Source organism: Colossoma macropomum, unplaced genomic scaffold (genome assembly GCF_904425465.1).
Source record: "Colossoma macropomum unplaced genomic scaffold, Colossoma_macropomum, whole genome shotgun sequence".
Classification (NCBI taxonomy): Eukaryota; Metazoa; Chordata; class Actinopteri; order Characiformes; family Serrasalmidae; genus Colossoma; species Colossoma macropomum.
In genome coordinates this window covers 7,498,627-7,513,287 of record NW_023494798.1, presented here as the reverse complement: position 1 = coordinate 7,513,287, position 14,661 = coordinate 7,498,627, and positions in this window count along the sequence as shown.

Sequence of the window (14,661 nt, the reverse complement as noted above, 5' to 3'; positions counted from 1 at the left end):
TGTATTAAACCTGTTACATGTTATTGACCTCTCAGGTCAACATCTACAGATATGAATTTGGACACTCCAAATAACGCAGAACTCAGAAGATTATAAACAAATTTTATTTACGCAGTTAATTACAAGTCTTTTGATAATCTACTGACTGTATTCGCTGCTGCTACATCATTGATATGTTTTTCATGTGTTACTTAGAGTCTTTTGGGTGTGTCTTTGATCTAAAAAGGACCACTCAAAATAAAGTGTCACCAAACAAAAAATAAATAAATAAATAAATAAAAAACATAGCAAGAAAAAGTAAGTTTTGAATAAAGAGTTAACCTTAGAAAAGCTGTGTAAAGCTGGATTTTGAGTTTGGACCCCAGTGATCCCACAGCCATCCGTAACTGAGAGCCCGAGAGGACACAACGTGCGATAGTGTGGAAAATTGAGTACAAAAACAAATTCTCTATTATTTGTCTCACTGAAAAATGTGAGTTTGGACTAAACGAAGAAAGTAAATTCCCAAGTGTCCTGAAGTTGAATTACCACTAGGAAAGCTGTGTAATCATTAATAAGTTTAAGCTGACCTGACTTTTCATTTTGGTTTATACAGTCGTTTGTGATGGATTACATTTTTGAGTAACTCAGTGAGGCAGTAATTGTACCATGGTGTTCATTTTATCTCAACTAGACTGTCCTGTAACGCAAGTATCTGCAAAAACTCCCAAGTACTCAACTCTGAGGAGGATTAAGCTGATGTGTTCCTGTTTTTTGACAAGTTTCTGTGTGTATGTGTGTGTGTGCTTGCATGAACCCATCAAGCCAGCCTTTGTGAACGCATAGGGGTGTAGTACGCCTGCCACACTGTGTGTCACAAAGTGACAGTGACTTTCTCCCCAAGCATACGCACACACTGACAGCTCAGCTGGGATTACTGTCACAACAGTGAGTGCTGCACATAACTACTCATACAACAGCCAGAATACAAGCAGTGACAGCGTACACCCTGCAGACGCACACACGAAGGGGAAAAAAGTAATTACGGGGCATAAGAGGAGACGAAACCAGTTGTTTATTATATGACGTGTGCCAAAAAAGGATACAAATTCAGTGTGTGGTGGAGCTGAGAGATTTATTACCCCAATAAAGTGAAGAATTTGTAACACAGAAACAAGAACAAATGAGGAAACCTCTCTCTCTCTCTCTCTCACTCTCTTTTCTCATCGCTCTTTCTCTGCATGCGGGAGGTCCTGTGCCTTTGAAATTAATTAAATGAGCTAAAATTCATCTGGCCTTGGACCGTGCCAATCAGTTTATGCAAAGATCTAAGAGGGAGCCCTAAAAAAACACAAATAAGGATTAAATCAATGTTCAACCCCTTCAGTGTTGTTTCAAATGTAATTTATTTCCTTGCCCCACTTGGTTGCTTGTTGTGATCTCCTAGTCTTGCTCATGTCTGTGGCTAAAGGCCTTAATGAATACCTTTACCCTCTATTCCACGATGTTGCCTCAGGGCAACAAACTCATTTTCCTCACTTTACAATAACATTATGCATATTTAAAGACAATAATAGGGTTAACAGCAAAGGGAAGAGTTTGCGTAAGTCAGTAAAAAGCATGTGCTTGGTCATACTATCACTTAGTGGGTACATTTAAACCTCTTTTTAAACATTGAGAATCATGTTATAAGAATTTGCAGAATTATGTTTGTTGCCTAGAAGCAACATTGTGCGGCAGTAGATGGATTTAGCCAGTCACAAGCCAGGTCTCACCAATTCAAGGAGCATGGCTCTATATAATTTCTTCCCATTGTTGCACAACGTTGCCTCAAGGCAACATAATCCAAAAGGACCCCCGCACACTTTAATGTTTTTGAATTTAATAATCGGGTTAAAAAAAAATAAATCAAGGACCATTTTATGCAAGAAAAGTGAATCAGTTTTTTTTTAATTGCTCTTATAATGTATACAATAGAGGGCTAAGTTTCCTGATTTGTTGGATTCAGCCTTCATAATGTCAGAGCTTATTATGTAAAATCACTTTAAGCTGATCAATTAGGCCTCGCGACTCATAATAGGCTTTTAATTGCTCGTTTTCTGGAAGGGAAAGTGAAATGTGACAGCATCTCCGGTGAACCTGGCTCACGGTTAGCTATTTACCGTCATGTAACAATAAACGTCCCAGTTGCAGCTTGTTGCTTTAATTAGCCTGGCATCTGACCAAACTTGAGAGCGCAGTTTAGCTTAAGACCTGGGAGAGGATGGGAAGCAGATTGAGGCAGATCTGTCAACTATGGAAGCTCATTCCCGCCAAGAAAAAAAAAAATTCTTCTTCTAATCTTTTTGTGGCAGCAGTATGTCAAATGTTTTTTTTCTCAAATAATTCACATGTTTGTCTCAAATAATTCAATGTTTTGAGAAGAAAGTGACATCATTTTAGCTTTTTTAAAACACATTTCTCTAAATTGTTCCCAAAATAGTTAAAATAACAACTTAGACTTCGGAGTTTGCATGTCGAAATACTTGAAATAATATTAAATAACTTTCTCTATTTTTAATGGATATTTTTTAACACACACTTACACACCACCACCACGTCAGTGTCACTGCAGTGCTGAGAATGATCCACCACCCAAATAGTACCTGCTCTGTGAGGGTCCATGGGGGTCCTGAGCACTGAAGAACAGGGTAAAAAGGGGGCTAACAAAGTATGCAGAGAAACAGATGGACTACAGTCTGTAATTGTAGAACTATACAGTGCTCCTATATGGTCAGTGGAGCTGATAAAATGGACAATGAGTGTAGAAACAAGGAGGTGGTTTTAATATTAAGGCTGATATTTGGTGTTTATTCAATTCAAGTGAGTATTTGTAATATTCATTAATGTAATATAACCTTTATTTCATTTTGTACTTACTGGAAGGCCACTGGTTGCTTATTATATCATATAGTTACAGTGTGCAAAAGTTTTGGTCAATTGACGTTTTGTTGGTTTTCTAAGTGAAATTAAGTTAACAATACATTAAGTACACACTTCTGCTTTTAATGCATATTTTCTGTAGAAAAAAAAACAAGCTTAAAATGTGTCCTGTGCAAAGGTTATGGCACAATTTGCCATATTTGCCAATTTCATGTTGTTGTTGTTGTTGTTGTTTTAATTTTTTTTTCACTATGTTAAACTGATCAAATAAAGAGAAATTGTGGACTACAAACACCATGAGGCCATGATAATTTCATTTAGAAAATCAGCTGAACATATCATTTGACCTGAGGTGTTCAAACTTTTTCATATATCTATATATCTCATCGCTAGGCATCCAAAACATCTTGGCATATATGAGTCATTGCAGTATACTTTAATATGACTTATGAATACAAATTAAAAATAAAAAAGAAGTAGATTAATCACCCCTGGATGGAAAGAATGGACACTTATGTTGGCAATGAGCGCATCATTATTAGACTTTTTATATTTGTTATTTGGGTGTCATAGTAACAAACCCTTGATAAATCAACTGTGAATTCACTGCTGATGATCCACCACTCACTCATTCTGAGAGTGTGTGTGTGTGGGCTTTGGGTGTGTGAACTCTTGTGTATTTAGCCCTTCGTAGGGACTGGATGTCCCCAGGAAGACAGAAAAACAAGAACATGTTGACACTGTGGGGGATCTCTGGCTGGTCCCCACAAAAAAAGGGATTTATTAATGTAAAAATGGTCTTTTTGTTATCTGAGGTTAAGGTTCAGGTTGGGTTGAGTTAGCTACAGTCATATAGAAGACGATGTAAATACCCTAGAAAGGCAAGAATACCAACTGTCATGTGTGGAAATGTTCAAAAAGGGTGTCCATAAAGGTATGCACACAAATTAGAATTCCTCAGGGCTCTCTGTACACTCCGCAGGTTACTCAGCCTTAGCAACAGCATCATTGAAATCATTTGTTTTCGTTTCTGTACGGGACTTTGGCAGTGATAGATAACAGAGGCAGCTTTGTGTGGGGCCTGAGTTATGACAGAAATCTGCCATTGTCTCTTATTTGACTTTAATCAGGCATGTCTGCCATTATCCTGCCTTCAAGGCCATCAGTGAACAATTAGTCTTTGTGTTTACTCAGTGACTCACCCTCACAGAGAGGTAACTTGGTAAATGCTGCTCAAATCATTTTTGTTTTGTCTTCCCAAAAAGAATATTTAAAAAAAAATGTTCCAGAAAAAAAATCATTCACTTTAAATGGATGATGATTAAACGTGTTTTTATTTTACTGAAATGTGAAATAAAATATTTATTTCCATTTAATAAGGAGTGCATTATAGAATGAGTAGAAAAATAAGCATGTAGGCAGAATGCATTTTTGTTTTGTATTTATTACTATAAATAATTCAAGAATATAACATTTCCACAGAATTAATGCAGTTTCCAGTTTCTAGTTTCCGTCACTGACATCCAGTGAGAGTATATAAGCCATATATATCATATAGTTGAATGCAACAGCTCCTGGTCAAATTACACTATAGAAGTTTCTACCACTTTTTGGAAAGTTTTTTTTTAAGTGATATACATACAACCCTGTTTTCAAAAAAGTTGGGACACTGTGCAAAATGTGAATATAAACAGAATTCATATACATACATACATCCATCATCTAAACCGCTTATCCTTCTGGGTCGCGGTGGGGTGCTGGAGCCTATCCCAGCTGTCATTGGGCAGAAGGCAGGATACACCCTGGACAGGTCGCCAGCCCATCGCAGGGCAGACAGACAGACATACACAGTCACACACACATTCACACCTAGGGGCAATTTTAGCATGTCCAATCAGCCTGACGGCATGTTTTTGGACTGTGGGAGGAAACCGGAGTACCCGGAGGAAACCCACGCAGACACAGGGAGAACAGGCAAACTCCACACAGAAATGACCCTGGTCACCCGGCCGGGAATCGAACCCAGGCCATTCTTGCTGTGAGGTGACAGCGCTGCCCACTGCACCACCGTGCCGCCCTAAACAGAATTCAGTGATCTGCAAATCATTTAAACCACATGTTTAATTGAGAATAGTCCAAATACAATTTATCAAATGTTTAAACTGAGGAATTTTATTGTTTTTTGAAAAATATATGCCCATTTTGACTTTGATGCCAGCAACACATTCCAAAAAAGTTGTGACATGTGAGTCATGTTTGCCACTGTGTTTCATCACCTCTTCTTTTAACAACACTCTGTAAGTGTTTGGGAACTGAGGAGACACTGCTGTAGTTTAGAAAGTGAAATGTTTTCCCATTCTGGCTTGTTAGAATTTCAGCTGATCAACAGTTTGGGGGCTTATTTGTCATATTTTTCATTTCATAATGTGCCAAATTATTTCAGTGGGTGACAGGTCTGGACTGCAGACAGGTCAGTTTAGCACCCGGATTGTTTTACTACAGAGCCATGCTGCTGTAAAATGTGCAGAATGTGGTTTGACATTGTCTGGCTGAAATAATCAAGGCTTTCCCTGAAAAAGCAGCATATGTTGCTCCAATATCTGTATATATCGTTCAGCCTTAATGGTGCCTTCACAGATGTGCACGTCACCCATACCATGTGCACTAGTGCACCTCCATACCATCACAGATGCTGGCTTTTGAACTGTGAGCTGATAACAAGCCAAGTGGTTCCCCTCCTCTTTAGCCCAGAGCTCCATGATTTCCAATAAATTTCAAATTCTGATTTGTTGGACCACAGGACACTTTTCCACTTCGCCTCAGTCCATCTCAGTCCATGAGCTCGGGCCCAGAGAAGGTGGCAGCATTTCTGGATCCTGTTTATATATGTTTTTTTTCTTTGCATGGTACAGATTTCCATCTTGCATTTGTGGATGCAGCAATGAACTGTGTTTATAGAGTTGTTTTCGGAGGCGTTCCTAAGCCCTTACAGTGATTTCAACTACAGAATCTTACTAAAAAAATTTTAATCTGTTACAATTTGCTAATTGCTTTTCTTGAACTGCAATAACATTACTTTACTGTTTAATTCTTGGAAAAAGTAATCTCACTACTCATTACGTCTAAGTTATTCACACAGTTCTGTGTACAATGACTTTCCCAGTAGTTCTTCCAGTGATTTATTTAGAAAGAGATAACCAATCACAGTAAAATACATAGTTTCCCTTCTTTTTAACAAGATGTTGCCAGTTATGCTATTATGAATGGCTAATGCTGTTTAAAAAGTAAAAAAAAAACTAGCCACTATGAATGGTCAAAAATTGGTGCTAATGTCTTGTAATGAATTGTCAGAATCAGCTGTGTTTTGCTTCACATAGATACTACAGACTAGATGTACTTCAGTGATAAACAAATTCACCATGCTCGAAATAACTTTGGTTTTATCAAGAGATCCATCAATGCCAGAGTCATAATAAGTTACAGCGTACAAACATCAGCTTACACTAATCCAGAGGGCTTGAATTAATCATTTATTACATTAACATATTGCAGTTTTGTCATTGCTTTCGTACATTTTTATCAGTTTAAAATTTGGTGGACTGAAATTTGGTGACACAAGGTTATGCCTTCTTATCACAAAAAAGTGAGAAGTCAAAACTCTCCGATTTCTAGCTCTTCTGCTGACTAAGATTCAGGTAGCCTGAAATCAGACCCTGCGCGAGGTGTTAAAGGTCCAGGGTCAAGCTAAAGAGGGATAATCTGGGTCTTTAACAGCTGTAACTGGGCATGTGGCTAAAGTAACTACACAAACACAGCCTCCACACCTGATTCACTCCACTCTCACCTCCGCAACCCACCATGAAATCTCTAAATCCAGGGGCAGGGGGTGTGAGAGACCTCCGGGTAGGCCGAGCTGCCCATGAGTGGGTGAAGTTTCTGTTTACTTTTCAGAGCTAATTAGGATATTTTTAGTAATTGTTAACTACATGAACTTTTCTGTAAATGTCAAAAACACATGACAAACATGTTTTATAAAATATATGGGGTTTAATAAAGCTTTTTGCTGAACCCCCCGAGTCATAGATTTATTTATCAGTTATTAATCTTAAACCTTACACACTTACAAAAAAAGCACTAAAGCTCTGTACAGCACTAAAACACGTTCTACTATTGTTACAGTGTCAAGCATGTTAACAATAGCAGAGCCCTTTTTGGTGCTATATAGAACTCTTTTCAAAAAGACTCTATCTAGAACCATATACAACACATTCTCCTTTAATCTGAAGGAAAATTTCACCATGCTAAGAACTGTTTAAGCATGCACATGGTTCTATATTTTGTTGTCCTGTCTTGTATTCATTGTCTTGTGTATTTGGTGCTCTGTATGTTTATCACTTAGTGTATTTATTGTATATTCTGCTCTCTTTCCCACTGTCATGAACTGATTGACCACTTGACCACTTTTTGGACAAAATACATCAAGAGCAAAGCTTACCAGAGCCAAAGTCTTATCTTTTTCTCAGTTTTTCTCCCACTGTAATATCACCTTCAGTGTCCCTTCTCATGGAAAATTAAGCCAGTTTAGCCATAATTCCTCTCTGCCTGTGTAGGCGATATTAAATGTAAATGTCCGTGCATGCAGACTTGGTCATAACACGCCGGCTTCTCTTTTCATCGAGGCCTAATCAGGAAGCATCTTGTCTGACAATATTAGGGAAATCAAATCATTACCACCCACTCTGTAGGAAAGATAAATTTGGCCACACGCTAATGTGTTTAGGAGATGCAGTCTGGGGCATTTGTTCCGCACTGCCCTGGATTCAGTGCACATCCACTGAAGATCTCACAGCCAGGGAAACTTGAGTGGTATGTGTGCAGGTATCAAGACTGTGCAGCTTAATGGAACCGTTTGGTGAAAAAAATCAAACTTATGTTTTCAAATTTAAGTTTCCTTTTTCTGCAATGCATGTACTGTTTTTCTCTAGCCCTAAAGAACAGTATGTCATACAGTGTTTGAACCACATTAGCCAGTCTATTCCCAGCAGGTAGAAGAGTTTTGTTGAAAGTATCTTGAAATAATTACTTTTTTTTCTCACTTTACTTACTAAGTCAAAAAATGTCTCATGATACATATATAGATACATAGTGTCATGAAACAATTACTTACTATGTCAAAATTATGACTTGGTATCCCAAATGAATGACATTTTTTCACATTTTCACCAAAATATTGACACTTCATGTCAGCGGTAAAATATTTTCATCAAAATATTGACACGCTAAGTCAAAATAATGACTTAGTAACTCAAAATAATGACATTTTTATCAAAATTTTGTGTTAATGTCTCAAAAACAATGACTTACTATGCTCAAATAAAAACGGAACTCAGATTGATGCCTTATTTAAAATTTTGACTTAGTGTCTAGAAATATGTCTAATACAATGTCTAAATAAAGATTTTATATCTCAAATTAATGACATTAAATAAATAGTTTAGTAGCCTGAAATGATAACTTATTTTCTTGAAATTTTTGACTTACTTATCAAACTAATGACTTATTTTTACAAAAGAATTTCTTTACTTATAACTTGTATTTTTTAAATAATTGCTCATTTTCTTAAAACAATGACATATTAAGTCAAATTACTTATTTTCTAAACTACTGACATTTTAATTTGAAATGATAGAGAAGTAAGTATTATATTTATATTACTTACTTATGGCTCAACATTTTAGATAGTATCTTGAAGTCAGTATTTCAAGGAAAAAAAGTAATGTCAAGATTTAAAGTCCAAATTTTAGCCCACTGCTATCAGAAAAAGGAGAAAATAGGTGATCTTTTCACCGTTACCTGGCAGGAATGGGCTTTGCTAGTAATAATAAAGGATATCCATTTGCTTTCATTCATTTTAGCGATGTGATGATCGACGTCTAGTTTATTTTTCTTGTTGAGATTTATGTTGCATTAAAGCAGAGCTGTCGTGAAGTCTGATCCCATTAATAAATGACCAGTCTCGTTGCATTCAACACTTGATTAATGATTTATTTTCGCAGTGTTCTTCACCCTCATCACTCAAATAGGGAAAAAAAAGCTAAAAAATCAGAGCACAGCACTTCTTTTACACACACACCCCCCCACACAAACATATACAGACCAAAACACACACCTGTGCATCTCTCTCATTCCTCCTCATGCCTTTTGGTTTCATCACAGTTAAGTGCTTATGAAATCACGCTTGCTGTTGGTTGGCAGGAGCGCCCGTCCTCCTGCCTGCGGGTTTTAAAGCACTCACCTTTTCAAGGGCACGGCCACATGAGATCTGTGAATGCGCGGCACGCTGCCAGAGGCCCAGCAGATAAGATCTCGAAGGAAATATTACAGTATTGCATAGTCGATGCAAATTGCTCTGAATGTTTATAGCAACCGGCAGCAACACGAGGCCGTGGGGTAGGGTGGAGGTGGGGGGCTGGTGGCTCTGTTCCTCATGGGACTGTGGTTTCTGATGGTTTTGACAGCCACTCAACTGAATGTGACTCACCTGAGTCAACTGAGCGCTCTGTCTCTGCACATATATGTGCATGTAAGTGCCTATGAGTGACGCATAATGGGCTTTTTGTCTTATGCTAGATGGTGGATGTGACTTCTGCCTGGCTCACGGAGATCCACAGGTACACACGTATTCTCTTTCGGTGTGTTGTGAGAGAGAGTGTATGCGAGCGAGCAAAACATAATGGGCTTTTTGTCTCACCCTCGAGCTCATGTAGATGTAACTTAGCTCATGCATAACCCCAACCATTCATAGCCCACACTGATTCGCTAATCCTTTCTCGGCCTGTCAATTCAGACTCAAAACAATTTTGCTTCCCCTTAATTTTAGAGGGGGAAAAAAGAATAATAAAATAAAAATGTTGGCGAAGGCCTCGCGACTCGTCCCTGCAGAACAGCTGCAGTTTAATAAAGCTCGCAATAACTTTCCAATCGAAGCTAAAGCTTGTAAAACCAAATAGCGTTTTAACGTCCCCCCCTTCCGCAGTTCACCCCAAGCCCCGTCATACTGGAAAGAAACGTCAGGCTGAGTTACTTCTACCTGTAGGCTTATGAACATGATTGTGGCTTTCTATTTTCCAGCCCTGTTGCTGGAGCCCTGGGCGCCCTAAAAATATATGAGGCGGTTAATACTGTTGATCAGGAGGATGGTCGTGTGCAGACTATGACATAGTAAAAAGCAACCTGTGTTTTTCTTTCAAACCATATTTTTATACAGACTTCTGCGGCCACTAATCCAGACGTCGTTTGAGGTTGTGCTGTTTGAGTCCGTTACTTTTAAACGTCCCTGTAAATCTTGGATAAATTGGATGTATGTAAAACTGCAGGCATATGTAACGAGGGAGATTTAATGCATTAACTTGGACTCTTGCGGGGGGGTGTTGTTTTAGGCAGTTTTTGGATTTTCCAAAACAAAGTTCAAAGTAGTGACATGAGAAATAATGATGGTTTTGTGAAAAATGGGTAGGCCAACTCGGTAGATACAGTTTTCAAATGCACTAATGTCCTGCCATGTCATCAGGCATAACATTATGACCTTGTTTCTATGCTCATTGTCCATTTTATCAGCTCCACTTACTATATAGGTGCACTTTGTAGTTCTACAGTTACAGACTGTAGTCCATCTGTTTCTCTGCATACTTTGTTAGCCCCCTTTTACCCTGTTCTTCAGTGGTCAGGACCCCCATGGTCCCTCACAGAGCAGGTACTATTTGGATGGTGGATCATTCTCAGCACTGCAGTAACACTGACGTGGTGGTGGTGTGTTAGTGTGTGTTGTGCTGGTACGAGTGGATCAGACACAGCAGTGCTGCTGTCATTACTAATACAAAGGCTACAACTACTAGATCCATTTAAGAAATAGTACAAAATAGCACATAATTATGCAAGTTTAAATAGCATGATGTTACTAGGAACACCAAGTGTAGATAGTAAAATCATACTATTTGCACTAAGTGTACATAGCAACCTCATTCTGTTTACACTTGGTGCAAACAGTCAGGCTGTATGGTTAAAGCTAATTGTTTACATTGAATGTCAGCACAATTAGCACTTTTACTTTGCTAATTCTACAGTCTATGGTCATTCTGTTTACACATAGTGAAAATAGCATCTGCTATAAAACTATTGCCAAGCAAATGCCAGACAGGGTGAGGCCAAAAAAAAAAAAAATTCCTTGTTCCCAGGGAGCTGCCTCTTGCACTCTCATTGGCTGTTGATGAACACATTTCAAAACACTTGTTGTATCACATTCCAAGATATGTTGCCGATAAAACACTCCAAAAAATGTTGTAGTGCTTTTGCCAACTGAAGAAACAGCATCTAATGTGGTTCTAATGGGCACTAGCAGTGATTAGTTGCTAATCTGCTGGGGTTCAATACACGTTCGATCTTCGTCCAGAAAGCTGGGGTTAAAATCATCTTGGGATATATCTCTATCATCCAGTTTGTGCATCAGAAAATTTCAGGTGATATATTTTCAAATGTAGTATCATTAAGTATTTGTATTTTAATATTTGCAGTATGTTTCTTGCCTAAGAAGTTCTTCTGCTCACTGATCTGTAATAGTCAGCATACTAGGACCCTGTTCTACTGGCTTTAGGCCCTGCCAGTCAACCACAGTAATCCTGCCCACCGGCTATTCTGTGACCCCGCGCCAACCTCTGACATCAGTGTGGTTGGAGCGGAGCGGTTGCCCGCGGAAACGCCTCCAACATCCGTCTCTGTCGGCATATTCAACAGAAGGGAAACGGTAAAAGTTCTAAGAAAAAGAGAAGGTCCTCAACACCTGCCACTCAAACCTGCCTCCTCCCCCTCCAACTTGTGAGAAGATCAGGCAAAGACAAATCGGCTGATGGGAATAGTCAACGATGGAAATGTCAGAGGCGGAAAAATGTAGGTAGAAAAGAAAACCAGGCAGCTTGACATCGACGCTTCTGAATCTTTCCACTCGTTTTGGGCCGAGTGCCCTCAGACTCGGTCCGCTGGCACGAGGGAACGCGTGAGCGGAGGATTAGTGTTGAGAGAACGTTGAAGCTGTTTGCACAAGCAGGACATAATATGGGGAGTTTTCTTAGCATTCTCAACCAACGGGACAGAACAGATCCAATCAGCGGAGATTAAGCTCCGTTGGGAGAGTCAAATATTTTATGAAATCTGCGAGTGCCGAGCATGCCGAGATTAAGTCTATTTACCGCTGACGTGAAGTTTGCTTGAAAAGAAAAAGGGGGAAACTGTTCTGCGGCAAACATCGGAATGTCTTCCAGGCTGGATTTACTCACTTACGGTGGGAGCCCATTGCCTTTGTGAGGCGGTCTCTCTATTGAAACAGCCTGTCAACAAATACGTAATTGCGCAGTCATTTCCAAAGGCACTTGATCCTACTTTACACAGTGTAGCTCTCTTCCTCTCTCACTCTCTCTCTCTGGGGTGCTTTCTTTCTTGGCTCGGGCCGCTGCTTCCCGGCGTGAAATGAAGAAAGCGTGTTTCATTTCGCTTAAATGAAGTGCATTAAGAGTTCTTTAATCGTTAGGGGGGAAACCGCAGGGAAAGAGACACTGGCACGAGAGGCGGCTAATGCTGGGAGGAAGCTAATGGTGCCTTGTGATAGTGAGTATGTGTGTGTACGCAGCCCAGTTGCCCAAGCAAAGAATTTCGGCTTTATGTCTTTGGCCTTGCGTTGGACCTCGGTCTTGTTGAAGAAAGAGAAAGCCCTGAACTAATGCACAGTGTAGCCAGGCTAAGGGCGGCTCCAAAGGCCTGGAGCAAAGTGGGCAGCAGACGCAGAGAAGCTGGATGCAGCTGTGCGTCTCGATGACTTATAGCTCTAGAACTTGCGTGACAGTAACAGCGCTCCTCTCTGCCCATCGGTCTCCATTAGAGGGACCTGATGGATTAGCGGTGCGGCCCAACAAGGAGGTTCAATTTGAGAACTGTGCACTATATTCCAGAGGTGCTTCCAGCGTTTGAGTCAAGTCTTGAGTCACTTGGGTTCGAGTCCAGGTTCAGTCTTGAGGCCTAGCAGAGAATCTTAGTTTAGCCTCGTTCTTAGCTGCAGGCATTGCTTTGTACAGAAGCAACCACCTACTAAACACCTGTCAGGTTCAACAGAGCTTAGGAGCTGTGAGTAGAAGAACTTTCAGTCTGAGGGACAGAACTGAAACACTATATGTAGTAAATTTGTTTAAATAAACACGCAACTTGAAGTGGTTGGTTAGTCTGTACCTTATATAGCATGTAAGTTAGCTGATGCAATAACTAAGCTCAAACTTTATTGAATTTCTGTGAGCTTTACAATGCCAGAGTGGGTAATCAGGAAAGTTGGGAGAATTCACGGTGAGCCATTGGCGTTTTAGGCCAGCTACTGTGAGCAAATATATTAACTCATGCAAATAAGAAAAAAAAAAAAGCTCAGACAAACTAAAAGTGTTACATCCTAATGTGGATCTATAACAATTTAGGGATTAAACAAAAGCCCCACTTCAAGTGGTGTACAGTAAGAGTCTCCTACAATGGAAAATACATATTAGTTATTTATTAGTTATTTTGGGTAAAAAGTCCCAGGTAATTATATAGCATAGCAATTTACCTTACAGATCGGTAATAAATGGGTAATAATATGGTAATTACATGGTAACAAGTTACATGAAAAATTACATGTGATTTTCTGGTTGTTAATAAATTATGAGTTAGTAATTGTAGTAGTAACTAGTTTTAAAAAATAATGGCAACACATTCTAATTGTAAATAAAATGCTAAATTTACAGTTTATACAAAATAAGTAATTAGTAACTATTATAGTAATAGAGAAAAAAGTAAACAGTGTCTAATGTGCTATTACAGTGAAGTTTTGTGTGAATATGTTTGTACCTCTCCACATATTTGAGGTGTTTATGTCGTTTATTAGCATAAAAGCTAGAAGCTGTTAGTAATTTCACTATTGGTACTTATTATTATTTTATTGTATGCTGGTAAAGAAATACACAGCAATGAGGAGACTGTACCAAATATTATTCAGTTAATATCTACAATTTGATGGAAATTTCAGTGTAATTATTTAAACTGTCTCAGAACTTATCATCATGTTACCCAAAATAATTATCTAGTACTTTGGAGTTTCTTTATCAGTCACCTCAAACCCTGGTAGCTGTTATCACTGACTTCCTTGGCAATTCCTTTGAAATCATCTAAACGACAACAGAAAAACTGATTTATGATGCAAGGGAGCCCGCAAGTGTGTGCATGTGTGTAGGAGGCAGCCGCCTGGCAGCATGTTGACCTGTGCCTCAGCGTTAGCGGAGGCGAGTGGGGGCGGCTGGTGGGAGGCTAATTGCTACTTTAAATACATTAGCTCAAGCTCCCAAATAAAAGGCAGCAGCTGCTGAAGCAGAACGGCATTAGGCTGCTATTACCGAGGTGTCGGTGGAAGGAGATCAATTGCCATCCAAGCTACTGATTGGTTAATGATAGGAAGGGATTCAAAGACAATCAAATTGATTGGGCCTCCCCCACAGATGATGTCAAGGAGAATTTATTTCAGAACCACGGCTTCAAAGCCGAGAGGAAATCTGGCCGTTTGGAGAGGGTAGTAATTAGATCTTTAGGAGGGGGAAAAACACTGACACTGATAATGATTTCATTTCATGAAATAACCAGACATGCAGGTTTTACTGCACATCATTCTTGGAAATCTTATGGCAATAATTGTCAATG